The sequence below is a fragment of the Carassius gibelio genome, chromosome B4 (assembly GCF_023724105.1).
Source record: "Carassius gibelio isolate Cgi1373 ecotype wild population from Czech Republic chromosome B4, carGib1.2-hapl.c, whole genome shotgun sequence".
Taxonomy (NCBI): Eukaryota; Metazoa; Chordata; class Actinopteri; order Cypriniformes; family Cyprinidae; genus Carassius; species Carassius gibelio.
In genome coordinates, this window is record NC_068399.1 from 25,979,341 (window position 1) to 25,993,247 (window position 13,907).

At 34.4% G+C, this 13,907-nt stretch overlaps 1 protein-coding gene across 1 annotated transcript in view; it reads left to right on the plus strand.

The window, feature by feature from the left end:
- The first annotated feature begins 11,620 nt into the window (after nucleotides 1-11,620).
- The window catches only part of LOC127956222 (cGMP-inhibited 3',5'-cyclic phosphodiesterase 3A-like), a 97,503-nt gene continuing 95,216 nt past the window's right edge, over nucleotides 11,621-13,907 (plus strand). The window contains exon 1 of the mRNA XM_052554018.1: nucleotides 11,621-12,105. The gene's annotated coding sequence lies outside the window, so the exon portion shown is untranslated. The remainder of the gene's footprint in view (nucleotides 12,106-13,907) is intronic.

Here is a 13,907-nt window from a genome sequence, read left to right on the forward strand (position 1 = left end):
CAAATTATTTTAATTGTCTTCGCTACTAAGGATTGTTACATAGGGCTATACAGGCATCTAGTGTCAACACAATGATATACAGCTAATTATTTGTATAAATAAAAAAAAAACATGTATCTTAACAGTCAATTTACAAATAATGCATTCAGATTTTTGGAACTCACAATGGTTAGAATCTCCACAAATTTGTGTTGTTACTGTGACAACCAATTTGAATGTGACAAGAAATTGGTGTCTGAAAAGAAATATATATATATATATATATATATATATATATATATATATATATATATATATATATATATATATATATATATATATATATATATATATATATATATATATATATATATATATAGCACCAATAGGGATTTCGCCTAGGGCATCAAATTGGCTAGAAACAGCCCTGATTACCAGCAATCTTCAGAATATATTTTATGTTCAACATGAGAGAAACTCATACAGGTTTAGAACGACATGAAGGTGAGTAAATGATGACAGAATTTTCATTTTTGGGTGAACTATCGCTTTAAGGTCTAGTGGAGTGCTTTGCATTGTGGGGATGTATTATTCTGGGTTGTGTGTTAGGATGAGTGCTTCATATTTAGGCAAACATACTGCAAAAATAGTATGAGTAATAACAAAGATTCCTGCTTTATTTTTCGACTTTCTCTGTGACTGAGATGTTGTGTTTCTTTTCTCAGATAAACGTGAACCACTCTCTCCCTCATTAAATATTTCTTCATGAATTTATGCTCTGTTTGGGCTAGCACTCGTATTGCTTTCCTACTTGGCCAGTAAAGCTGCGCACGTCGAGTTGACCGGTGATAGATAGATGCATATATTTATATGAAAATTAAATAAATACGACAGCACATTCCAGCACAGAGCAGGAACTACAACAAGATCGTCTTCTAGGATAAAAGTACAGGAATGTCTGAGCTACTACAAATAGAAGAAAAAAACACTTCATAGTTAGGTTCTGTTTGTTAACATTAGTTAATCCAAAAATTAAAATGTCTTTTTACTCCTCAAGCTTCAAGATGTAGATGGATTTGTTTCTTCATCAGATTTGGAGAGATTTAGCATCGCATTACTTGCTCACCAATGGATCCTCTGCAGTGAATGGGTGCCGTCAGAATAAGAGTCCAAATAGCTGATAAAAACATTATAGTAATCCACGTTAATAGTCCACCAATTAACATATTGTGAACCAAAAAGCTGCATGTATGTAAGAAACAAATCAATTATTAAGTATCATAAGATGTTAACTGATGTTCTGGAGTGGTGTGGATTACTGTGATATTTTTATCAGCTGTTTGGACTCTCATTCTGACGGCACCCATTCACTGCAGAGCATCCACTGGTGTATAATTGATGGAATGCTACATTTCTCCAAATCTGATTAAGAAACAAACCCATCTACATCTTGACCTGAGGGTGCATGAGTACATTTCAGAGAATTTTCATTTTTGGGCGAACCATTCCTGTAACAATCAGGGACTTACTGTAAAGTGTGTCCAAAAGTATGCGAGCATGCTTGATTTATCAGAAATCTTTTAATGGCAAGATGATCAATCAGCTTGTTTAATGGAGGAAGTGAAAGTACTAGGAATTGCGATCAAGATCAAGATCAGGGTTACTAGTTACACTCCAACTGACCTTCCCAGAGGCTCACGCCGTGTCCCAAGACCTCTCTCATTTGCAAATGCACACGGCGCTTATATTAAGCAGGCACCATAAATTATATACACATTCAATCTTATTTAAGAATTAATAGCTGTAGAGCGTGAATCGTGTGATAAATAAAGTGCACAGTGGGTTTAGTGTTTAGGCCAGTGAGGCGGCTATTACCATGAAGATTATGAAAGTGAGTGTAAGTGTAGTGCATGAAATGATTTACTCAAGACAAACGTCATGTTTCTGAAGCGAGTTCTTCTCGATCAGACCGATTGTTTGGAGTGACTCCGATACTTCGAGAAACAATAAGAGATTCTCGGGAGGCGTTTGACGTCACGTAAGCTTCCTTGTGAATCATGTCATTTCGTGGAGCTGAGGGTGACCTGGCTAATGTTTCTCTTAAAGAGGACAAATGAAGCCGGTTTCGGAGACCTTCGTCCCTGTCGCAAACTCTGTGTCAAGGTTGACCTGACTCCTGCAGCCCGAGGGAGCCACAGGTCTCTTTGAACATTATATTGTTAATGAAAATGGAAACCAGATTCGATTCTGGGACTTCAAAGCCAAAAAGCATGGAAGTATGTGTGTAACACTTTTAAAATCTCTGGTGCTCCCAAACAATCAAAGACTGAAACTTTGCATCTGCACCTTCATTATGGTCTGTATGTTTGGAGCAAAAGAACTTGTAATAGATTTAACAATTTACTCTCACTCGTGCCATTTCAGTGCTGTTAATATTTCATTTTGAAGAAACTTCATGCATGTCTTGTTCCAAAAAAAAAAAAAAAAAAAAAAAAAAAAAAAAAATATATATATATATATATATATATATATATATATATATATATATATATATATATATATATATATATATGTGTGTGTGTATTAGTTCATGTGCCTGTCATGCTCCAAAATTAAATTAAATTATTAAAAGCTAAAAGTCCATTTATGCATCACAATTTGATAATGTGTACTCTGCAAAATGTATATTAATTTTGAGATCTGGTTACATTGTCATTAATCTATTAAATTATTATATGAATTACTATTTTTTAAGTGCACTTTAAGTATTAGATGATAAAGGCAATGCACTATTACATATACAATATCAATAACTGATATATCACAAATACACTAATGTTTAAAAGTCACTAATCTTATAGGGGAAAAAATTAATTAATACTCCGCAAGTATATATTAAATTGATAAAAATTGCACAGTGAAATTGTTTACGTAACAAAAAAAATCAAATAAATGTTGTTTCTGATTCTTCATCAAAGAATCCTGAAAGTGTTCACAAAAATATCTGAATTATATTAAGCAACACAACTGTTTTTAGCATTGATGATAATAATAATCCTATTTCTTGAGAAGCAAATCAATATATCAGAATGATTTGTGAAGCTGAATAATGCCTAGAATAATAATGCTGAAAATTCAGCTTTGATAACAGGAAGAAATTACATTTTTAAACATATTCACATAGAAATCAGCTATTTTAAATAACAATAATAATATTTCACGATATTACAGCTTTTACAGTGTTTCTGATCAAATAAATGCAGGCTTTAAAATATTTACCAACCCCAAACGTTTAAATGATATATTGTGCAATGCATCATAAATCTATCATAACAGTCCATTCCTCATACAAAGCCAACATATGATCTCAGGACTGATTTTATAGTGCGTTTATGAGGCCTTTTGTGAACGTGCATTTCATATACATGCAATTTCTTGAATCCTTTTGTGTTTCACATGGAAAATAACATCATATTGGATTGGAATGACGTGGGTGTGAGTACATCAAGAAGTCTCTCTTCTCTCGTCATCATTGTCTTAATCATCCCCCGCTTTGGGTGGAAAACATGAGCAATATGAGCGTGACCCTCAGTGAAGTCCAGTGGATGCACCAACCGTTTGCTTGCCCTCCTCTGATGCTCTGCTGTTCATTTTTGATTTCAGGCCGTAGATGTGAGAAACGCGTTTGGTCCTTTCAGACGCCCGAGGCGTTTCTCTCAGAGCTGTGAAGTCCAACTCCCCGATGTGTCAGATCACAGGGCCAGATGGCAGAAAGCAGCTGCTCTCGCAATGCTTAAAGAGCTACGGGTTACCTCCTCGAGTCAGGACGCTTTCATGTCCAACATGAAGAAACTCATCGCTCTATGAGCATGCTTTTAATGAGCCTGAGAATGAAAGAGAGTTTAAACTCCTGCATTTTTTAGTTTTAGTGCCGAAGCTCTGGAGGCGTTTTCATTAACGATTGATGATCATTACGAAACTTAACGACTCTTGAACATCTTTGGACAAAAAAAGACTGACACTTACCCCTCTATCTCCTGCTTTAGACAGTATACACAGTACAGTAGTCAACATTATATATTTGTAATTTGTAGAAAGAATGGATAAAAATTAAGAAATAAAGACAACTGTAATAAAAAAGAAATTGCACTTGGGGACAAAGTTATAATGTAATATAATAATATTGTTATATGTTAGTATTCATGTTAAAATTGGTTAATTGTAACCAATGTTAAGATAGATTTTAAATAAAAATCAATTAAATAAGGTAATTTCAACTTTTTTTCCTTGCAATTCTCAAAACAATTATGAGATATAATAAACTCATATAAAAACTGAAATTCTGAGAAAAAGAAGAAATGTCAGAAACATGAGATATAAACTCATAATTGGAGAAAAAAGTTGCAATTATCTTAATTGTTATTGTTTCATGGTGGAAACAAGCAAACAAAACAAAAACCGAAATGTGAGATATAAGCCAAAAATTGTAATGGGAAAAAAAAAATCTATATCTTCAGAACTTTTCAGATGTGAGATAAACAGTCACAGTCACATTTACCTTTTTCTTATTCCATGGCAGAAACAAGCTTCTATACATAAATGGTGAACTGCATAGTACAAATGATGCTCTTGTCTGCCTTCAGTCTCAATAAAAGTTTTAAAAAGGCCACGTTGTAACTGGATATCATTATACATATCCTTCAGTTCCTCCTCTTTCTGATGGCTGGTTCTCAGGTGAAGGTTTTGTAGATTGGGATGACAAAATGCACTTACTATCTGCATCTTTTTTCATGCAAAATAGAAATTGTGTTTATTTTGACTTTGGAGTGAAATCTTTGTTGAAACATGACCTGGACATTTGCTATTTCGGCATCTTAAATTTGCTATTTGAAGTCTGAAGCATCAGAATCCGGTGTTGGGACAGGAAGTAGTTTGGATGACGGGCTGCAGCTGGAGAGCAGAATTGGGGACAGGCCTGTCACTAGCAGTAATATCCGCTCCGTCGTCGGGTCGCGGGGAACATGCTGGCTTTCAGTCCGCGTGAGCATCAAACGCAAGCGTTTAGTGTTGTGTGCATCTGGCCCTGGGGAAGCGCTGACCTCACACGACCGTATACATCCGGCTGGCATGAAGATTTAGGGTTTCTGAAAGTTACAGGCTTCAAGGATGTTCCTGTTTTTGATATTTTATGACCCTATTGTAAACATCGGTCAGTGATATGATGGCTTGTGGCTGATGGGATCTGCATACGCAGCCTTTTGTCTGGACTGCTGAACGTCTCTGGCTAAAGCTGTCAGATGAGAGAGCGTCTCTGCAGACAGACACTGAGGGTCAAATCCAAACACCAGACGCATATTATCAAATATGGCTTGTGACCCCAATAGACCAATCCTAGTACAAGGATCTTTGTCCATACTAGAGTCCAGTTTTTTTTGTTTTTGTTTTTTCTTTATAAGACTATTTCATCTCACATCATTTTATCCAGAAAGAATGCTGTTGGTTAACTTAATAACTGTCTTCATTGTAAATGTTTTGCCATTAACGCCATGTAAAAATATTATATTTTAATAATAGCAAAATATTATATCATATATTGTATTTAGTTTGGTTCATACACTGTTATTTTATTTATTAATTGCTTTTCTAATATTTTCAATTTTCTATTTAATTTTACTTTAGGTCTTAGTACTTTTGTAAGTGCTTTTTTATTTTAATCAGCTTTGTAAATTAATGATTTTTTATATTTTTAACAATTCTGACACTGATTTATTATATTATATTCAGTGTTATTTTAGTCTGATTTATAGACTGTTGTTTATTAATTTATTTTTATTTTCATTTTTCAATTAAAGTTTAGTTCCAGTAATTTTGTGCTTTCTTCAAATGATTCATTTTTAGTTTTGTTTAATGTATTTCAATTTAGATGTCTGCCGAGGCTATATTTTTGTTGTTGTTGTTTTGTTTTTATCTATTATTTATATCTTCTTATATTTAGCTTTATTAATTAAAGAGTTGTCACAGATTTTTTATCGTTTAAGTTAACAAATCCAATTATGACTTTTATATTATATTCAAATTTTTCAACAAAAAAAAAAAAAACATTGTTAATGCTTTAAGCTTTTTCTAAGAAATTAATTAAACATTACTTATTTAGGAAAAGAATAACATGAATAATCTAGAAAAATGATCTCTCAGCGATCAGCCAACAGTGAAATCCCACTTTATCAATGAACAGTTCAGCAAACTCTGATCAGTGTAACTTGCCCAGTGAGATTGTATCATTTTCCTGTAGTATTGTGTTCATTTCCATTGCTTTTGATCCAGTTATGGCCTCCTTTTATGTATTCGGTCACCGTTTGGATTTGGAACGCAGCAGCGGTTATTTTTCCCAGACTGATTCAAGAATGGACTCGCACTAATTGGCCCAATCAATCAGGTGAGGGCCCATTTATCAGCCAGCGCCATACTGAACACATTAAAGTGTGGCAAGAGCCTACAATGTATTATTTCATTAATTAGCCTCTAAATCATCAGCCTATCATTTGGTTGTCAGAAGCATTTAAGTTGAAGAGATCTCCTTGCGGTGATGGCAGGCAAATATTCTCTGCTAATTGTCTCGTGGTCATTGCGGGACCATGAAGGCACGTAGTCACTAAGCTGTAAATTATGACGGGCTGGAGACCATTGATGACGTGGGTTTAGGGCTGTTGATTTCAGAGCGGTCCGAGAGTGCTGATGATTTTTATGAGGTTGTGTTGTAGAACTACATGAGACGGTTGGCTCGTGGGAACGGAAGCGCGCTCACAGCCTGGCCCGAACGTTTATTGCTGTCGTTTATGTGAACTGTATATTTTTTGATTGATAAGCTCACCCACAACTTCCCCCTTTAGTGTTTCTCTATTGCATTCCAGCCCCTTACACAGCCTGAAGGTATTTTTTTACACATTAACCCACAATGATTTCTCACATTAGCTTCTCTAATAGCTGAAAGAATCGGATTGTGAACTTGGTTTGCTAGTCTTCGGGTTATCAAACCTCTAGCCTGGATTTGCAGTGTTACAATTTTAATAGAGTTAGTATTTTGTAACCTATGGAAGGTGGAACCGAATTGCAAGGAATAAATTCTAAATTCTGAGCAAAAAAAAAAAAAAGTCAGAATTGCAAGACGATATAGTAACTCAATTTCGGAGAGTGAAGACTAACTTTTGCAAAAAAAATTGCAAAATGGAAACTAAAAAATATAATTGACTAAAGATTAGAATTGTGAGAATTAAACTCAAAATTCCAAGACAAATGAGAGAATTGTGAGATTTAAACTCAGAATTCCAAGAGAAATGGCAGAACTGTGAGATCTAAACTCAGAATTCCTAGAGAAATGACAGAACTGTGAAATTTAAACTCAGAATTCCAAGAGAAATGATAGAACTGTGAGATTTAAACTCAGAATTCCAAGAGAAATGGCAGAACTATGAGATTTAAACTCAGAATTCCAAGAGAAATGGCAGAACTATGAGATTTAAACTCCGAATTCCAAGAGAAATGACAGAACTGTGAGATTTAAACTCAGAATTCCAAGAGAAATGACAGAATTATGAGACTGTGAGATTTAAACTCAGAATTCCAAGAGAAATGACAGAACTGTGAGATTTAAACTCAGAATTCCAAGAGAAATGACATAATTGTGAGATTTAAACTCAGAATTCCAAGAGAAATGGCAGAACTGTGAGATTTAAACTCAGAATTCCAAGAGAATTGTGAAACTGTGAGATTTAAACTCAGAATTTTTAAGAGAATTGTGAGACTGTAAGATTTAAACTCAGAATTCCTAGAGAAATGGCAGAACTGTGAGATTTAAACTCAGAATTCCAAGAGAAATGACATAATTGTGAGATTTAAACTCAGAATTCCAAGAGAAATGGCAGAACTGTGAGATTTAAACTCAGAATTCTATGAGAAATGGCACAATTGTGAGATTTAAACTCAGAATTCCAAGAGAATTGTGAAACTGTGAGATTTAAACTCAGAATTTTTAAGAGAATTGTGAGACTGTAAGATTTAAACTCAGAATTCCTAGAGAAATGGCAAAACTGTGAGATTTAAACTCAGAATTCCGAGAGAAATGACATAATTGTGAGATTTAAACTCAGAATTCCAAGAGAAATGGCAGAACTGTGAGATTTAAACTCAGAATTCTATGAGAAATGGCAGAATTGTGAGATTTAAACTCAGAATTCCAAGAGAAATGGCAGAACTGAGAGATTTAAACTCAGAATTCCCAGAGAAAAATGGCAGAACTGTGAGATTTAATCTCAGAATTCCAAGAGAGGTGGCAGAACTGTGAGATTTCAACTCAGAATTCCAAGAGAAATGGCAGAACTGTGAGATTTCAACTCAGAATTCCAAGAGAAATGGCAGAACTGTGAGATTTAAACTCAGAATTCCAAGAGAAATGACAGAATTGTGAGACTGTGAGATTTAAAATCAGAATTCCAAGAGAAATGGCAGAACTGTGTGATTTAAACTCAGAATTCCAAGAGAAATGGCAGAACTGTCAGATTTAAACTCAGAATTCCAAGAGAAATGGCAGAACTGTGAGATTTAAAATCAGAATTCCAAGAGAAATGACAGAACTGTGAGATTTAAACTCAGAATTCCAAGAGAAATGACAGAATTGTGAGATTTAAACTCAGAATTCCAAGAGAAATGACAGAATTGTGAGATTTAAACTCAGAATTCCAAGAGAAATGGCAGAATAGTGAGATTTAAACTCAGAATTCCAAGAGTAATGGCATAACTGTGAGATATAAAATCAGAATTTGGAGGGAAAAAAAGTCAGAATTGTGAGATGTAAACTCAGAATTCTTGTAAAATAAAGTCAGAATTACGAGATGGAAAAAAGCTGCTGTATGTTAGCAATTGTAAGGGGAAAAGCAGAAGTCATCTTGTGTGTTAAGAAGTATAAAATACCAAAGCTTTACCTGGAAGGTTGTTTCTTGGTGGTATAAAGTTTATGAACATATTTTGTTGCTGATTTCCCATTAAAATGGTTAATAAAGAGCTGGTTAAAGGTGAGATGTGACGCTTGAGCTTTGCAGATGTGTTTACGGTCTTGTAAAGGCTTGTAAAGTTGAGCAACTCGGAGGTAAAGATAGGACACTTCCCTACAGCTTCTACTGATGCTTCATAAACGCTTCTGAAAACTGCTTAGGTGGTGGAGAGTTCACATACTGTATATTATATCTAAGAACAAACTCTGAGCAGAGGGCAACGTGGTGTTTTAAACTTTGCAGAGAAGTATCCAACCCTAAATCACAGGGGTATTAAACACACTCATTGCCTGTCAGGTAAACGAATCCATGAAAAGCAGCTTGTTTCCAATAAACTGCTGAAAATGACTCACTCGTGGAACTTTGCTTGAAAGATGTGGAAGTAAATGCTGCATTAGCGGCCCACCTGCAGTTGTTAGCACAGGTAGCACATAAATAATGAAAACTTCTTTAGTTAATGTGCTTGTTTTGCTCGTACAGCTAGCAGGTCAAGTCCAGACCTGTTCCTTTGTTGATCATAAATGTCGTCCAGAGTGATGGCTGCATTTTTCTGTCTTGTTCATCAGGGGAAGATGCTATGCTAATATGGCTTGGCGAGTTGCAAACAGCAGAAGAGGAGAGTTATATGGACTCTGCAGGGTAATAATAAGGGAAACTCGTATGTTAGCAAAATGACACAGATCCAAGATGAAAGCAAGATCAGAGCTGTGTGTGTTTAGAGCGATTCCAGAGCAAAGGTCTCGACATCAAACGAATGCTCTGTTTTTCATGAGGACAGAAGATGTTCTGGCAGAGAAATGATCTCATTTAGGATGATGACAGGGTCAGTCCTGTTACACTCATTTCTAGTGCTCTATTCAAAATTTATGTAAATGCTATAAAAAAAAAGACTTAAATATTAATTAAAAATATATAGTCACAAGTAAGGAAAAGTGCTATATATATATATATATATATTATAAAGGTGGGTTATATTTTGCTAATCTTATTTAGTAATTTACATTTTATTTATCATATCTGACTAAAATTCAAAGAGATGACTTAAATATGAATGTAAACAAAAAAAATGCTAGTTTGTGTGTGTATATATATATATATATTAGGGCCGGGACTCGATTAAAAAAATTAATCTAATTAATTAGAGGCTTTGTAATTAATTAATCGAAATTAATCGCATTTTAATCGCATATAAATATTTGACCTGAGAACAGTGAGAAGTAATTTTTTTTCACATGGATTTATAGTATACCATTGAATAATGACTGAATACATAAGCTTAAGCAACAAAATATTGTTTATTTTTGTTCAACCAAGTCTAGCAGACCAGTGCAATTTTTGCCATGAAGTGTAGCAATAGCATATTTAGAAACAATTTAGAAATAGTACATTTCAGAAATTCAGGAAGCTTATAGGTGCTGGAACATTCTGTAAAGTGTTTTTAAAGTAAAACACAATACTGTCAATAACATTCAGAACATTGGAAACACTGACTATTAGAAAACATCTCTCTGTTGCTTCAGAGGCCATAACATACTAAGTCCAACTCTCAATAACCTTGGCCAAAACAATAATGAGTTCAACATAAACTGTTGCACCAACAAAATAATACATAGTTCAACATAAAGTGTAAAGTCCACGCTAGCTGCTATATGTTTTGCGTTGAGGTGATACTTGAGGCTCGATGTGCTGCGGTGATATGCGAACGGTAGTTGGTGCTTCAGTATAATCGGTCCGCCGAAACTCATCCAGTGAGAAACGTTCCACGGTGCAAAAATAAGTTTTTAAAAATGCGGGAATTTTTTTTCTGTAATTAATTAATCTTAGTTAACGCGTTATTTTTTGTGTAATTAATTAATCTCAATTAACGTGTTAAAGTCCCGGCCCTAATATATATATATATATATATATATATATATATATATATATATATATATATATATATATATATATATATATATATATATATATATATATATATATATATATATATATGAAATAAACATCTTTAAATTATTTCTTATATATTTAGTTCTGTATTAAAAACATAAGAAGACTTTAATCAAGTTTATTCTATACTTTTACATTTTAATATTTATTCATTAATTTGTTTAGATGGTTACATCACTTGATATTTATTATCATAGTCTCTTAGTCATTAAGTTTTGTTATAAATAGTAGGAATATTTTTCAAAAATGTATGATTACAAAATGAATGCAAAAGAACTTTGTAAACTAGATTTTAAAATATATTTCTTTTTTAATAATTATGGTTTATCATTGACCCTTTACAGAGAAGGCAAGTTATACCTTGCCCCTTTTCTGACTTTCAGAGAAAAACACACACACTTTATTTGAGTCTTTAATAAATTGACAGAGGTGGGGTTTATCCGTCCTAAAGGGCTTTCCATGAAGCTTTATAGTTATTTCATTTTGCGAAAAGCCCATCTGACCTCATTGTGTGTTGTCAGTAAGAGTCTGCATGTTTAACTCCCAGATTTATGTTCTGTTTTATTTGTTTGCACTGCAGTGAACTATCTGAGCCCACGGCTAGATTTAAGTACAAATAAATACAACAAAAAAACAAATACTAATCTGAGCGAGGGAGCAGATATTTAATCAGAAAAGGAACAGAAATACATCAACAGTCCTGACCACATGCGGCTAATCCATTGAGACACACAGGAGATTAGCATGGACGCTAATCAGAGTCTCAGATTCACAATAGCATCTATAAAACCGAATGTACTTATCACTAAACGATAGCAGTCGCTTTTCTAGCCCCGGAGGGAGGATTGTGTTTCATATGCAGTGCCTGATGTTTTTTTAAATGGTGCATCTGTAATAGCATCTCTGTTATGTTATTTACCTGTAATAGAGCACAGGTTACACGAGCAATGACATCATCTGCCCTGAGCACAAGCTTATTGGACCAAATAGGCAAATTTTCTCCCGCGGTTGATGACTAGCACTAGAGGCAGCGATCAGGAGGACATTAGCTCAACTATACCACTGCGTTCAAAGACGAGCGTCCTGCTGAATCCACAGTCTGGCGTCCACGGCCGACTCTCTTACACGTGAGGTAAGCACGAAAACCCGCTTGACCTCCTGTGACCTTTCATGAGATCAGCTGGTTTGTAGATATGTGATTAGGAAACTATAGTTTGGTCTAGTTAATCTAGTCTTAAGGGGTCCGTTTTGCATTTAAATATACATACATTCTGGTCCTCAAATCTGATTGGCTGAAAAGAGTGTGAAACTCCAACTGTTTGTTTCACTTTACTTGTGGGATTTCTCACAGTGAGAGTCATTAATATAGTTTTAAAAGGTTTTTAGGTGAGAATATAATTGCTTAGACTTCAAATATGCAGTTTGTTAATTAATCACAGCTGTGCTGATATACAGCCATATTGCGCTGCTACTCGTGTGATATTGCTTAGTATTTATATGATATTGTAGTATGTATTTATATTTTCAATTAGCTTATAAGTTTATATATATATATATATATATATATATATATATATATATATATATATATATATATAATATTTTAGGGCAGTAATTTTATGGGCTTGTCACGATTGAATGTTTTATGTATAAAAATAAAATAAAATATTATTTTTAGATTTTTATACAAATATTTATATTCAGCTTTATATAAATTTTTGTTTGCATTTAACTGCTTTAGTCATTTATAATAGTATTTTTATTTTAATGTAAACTTATTTTATTTGATTACGTTTGTTATTATATTTCTATTTAATTTATAAATAATTTTTATTTGCATATTTTAAGTTTCATTTATTTTATATATTTAATATTTTAGGTTTCATGACTTATTAATTTGATGTATACAGCGAAGACCATGCGATGTTATTTTACATTTGATAACTGTTTGGTTGCCACCAAAGAAACTCATACAGACTGTAGAGTGAACACATTTTAATTTTGGGTGTACTGTCACTTTAAGATCAAAGAGGCCATTGCTAAAATATTAACTGTACTTATTTAACATGATGGACTGATTTAAACTTTCACAAGGTTGTTTCGGTTTTAATAATCAGTGAATAGGTGAGGTTAACACTAGGACTAGTTTTATTGGTTGTCTGCAGACTGGTCGCAAGCATCTGTTGGGTCGGTCGTGTAGAAACGAGGCAAACACGTGCAGAGTTTAAGTTTCAGCCCAATCAAAACAGTCTGGATGGGGTTCATGCCCAAATACACAGTGCTTCTCTCTTATGGCCCGGTTCTGTGTATAAGCTTCAGTAACATCAGCACAAGCATCTCAAGAGTAGCAAACGCGACCGTTTCTCTTTCCCACAATCCATCACACCTGGCAATAAGCTGTTTTTTTTTTTCTATGCTTATTTTAAAAAGCCCTTTATCAATGGATTCCTGAACGGTTAGTAGCCGTGCACTTTATCAGGGCTCTGACGCAAGCACCTGCACTTCTGGAGGAAGGATTGTGGGGCTGTTTGGGTGGAGAAAGAGGAATAACACATTTCGCTTGGATTTCCTGGTGCTGCAGATTAGATTGGGGGAAGAGATTGGGACGTCTGGGTTCGAGCGAGCGAGCGAGAGAGCTTGGCTGGCGCTCAAGGGACGCCACGAAAAGAAAAAGGACCAAGTGGGCCAAGCGCTGCAAGAAAGATTTGCGACAGGAAATGAGCGAGATCTTAGGAAGTCATTTAGTGGTTCCAGAGCTTCAGCGCGAGCTATTACGCCAGCTTTGTCCAGCACTGACACTCAGATCGCTTTACTGAAAGGCTCTCAGAGGATTCGCTGGATTTTTATGCTTTCTGTGGAAAATGAGTGCCGCTTGTCTATAAAATCATGCCGAGATACAGTTGTTTGTATCCTAAATGGCCAAAATCGAAATTG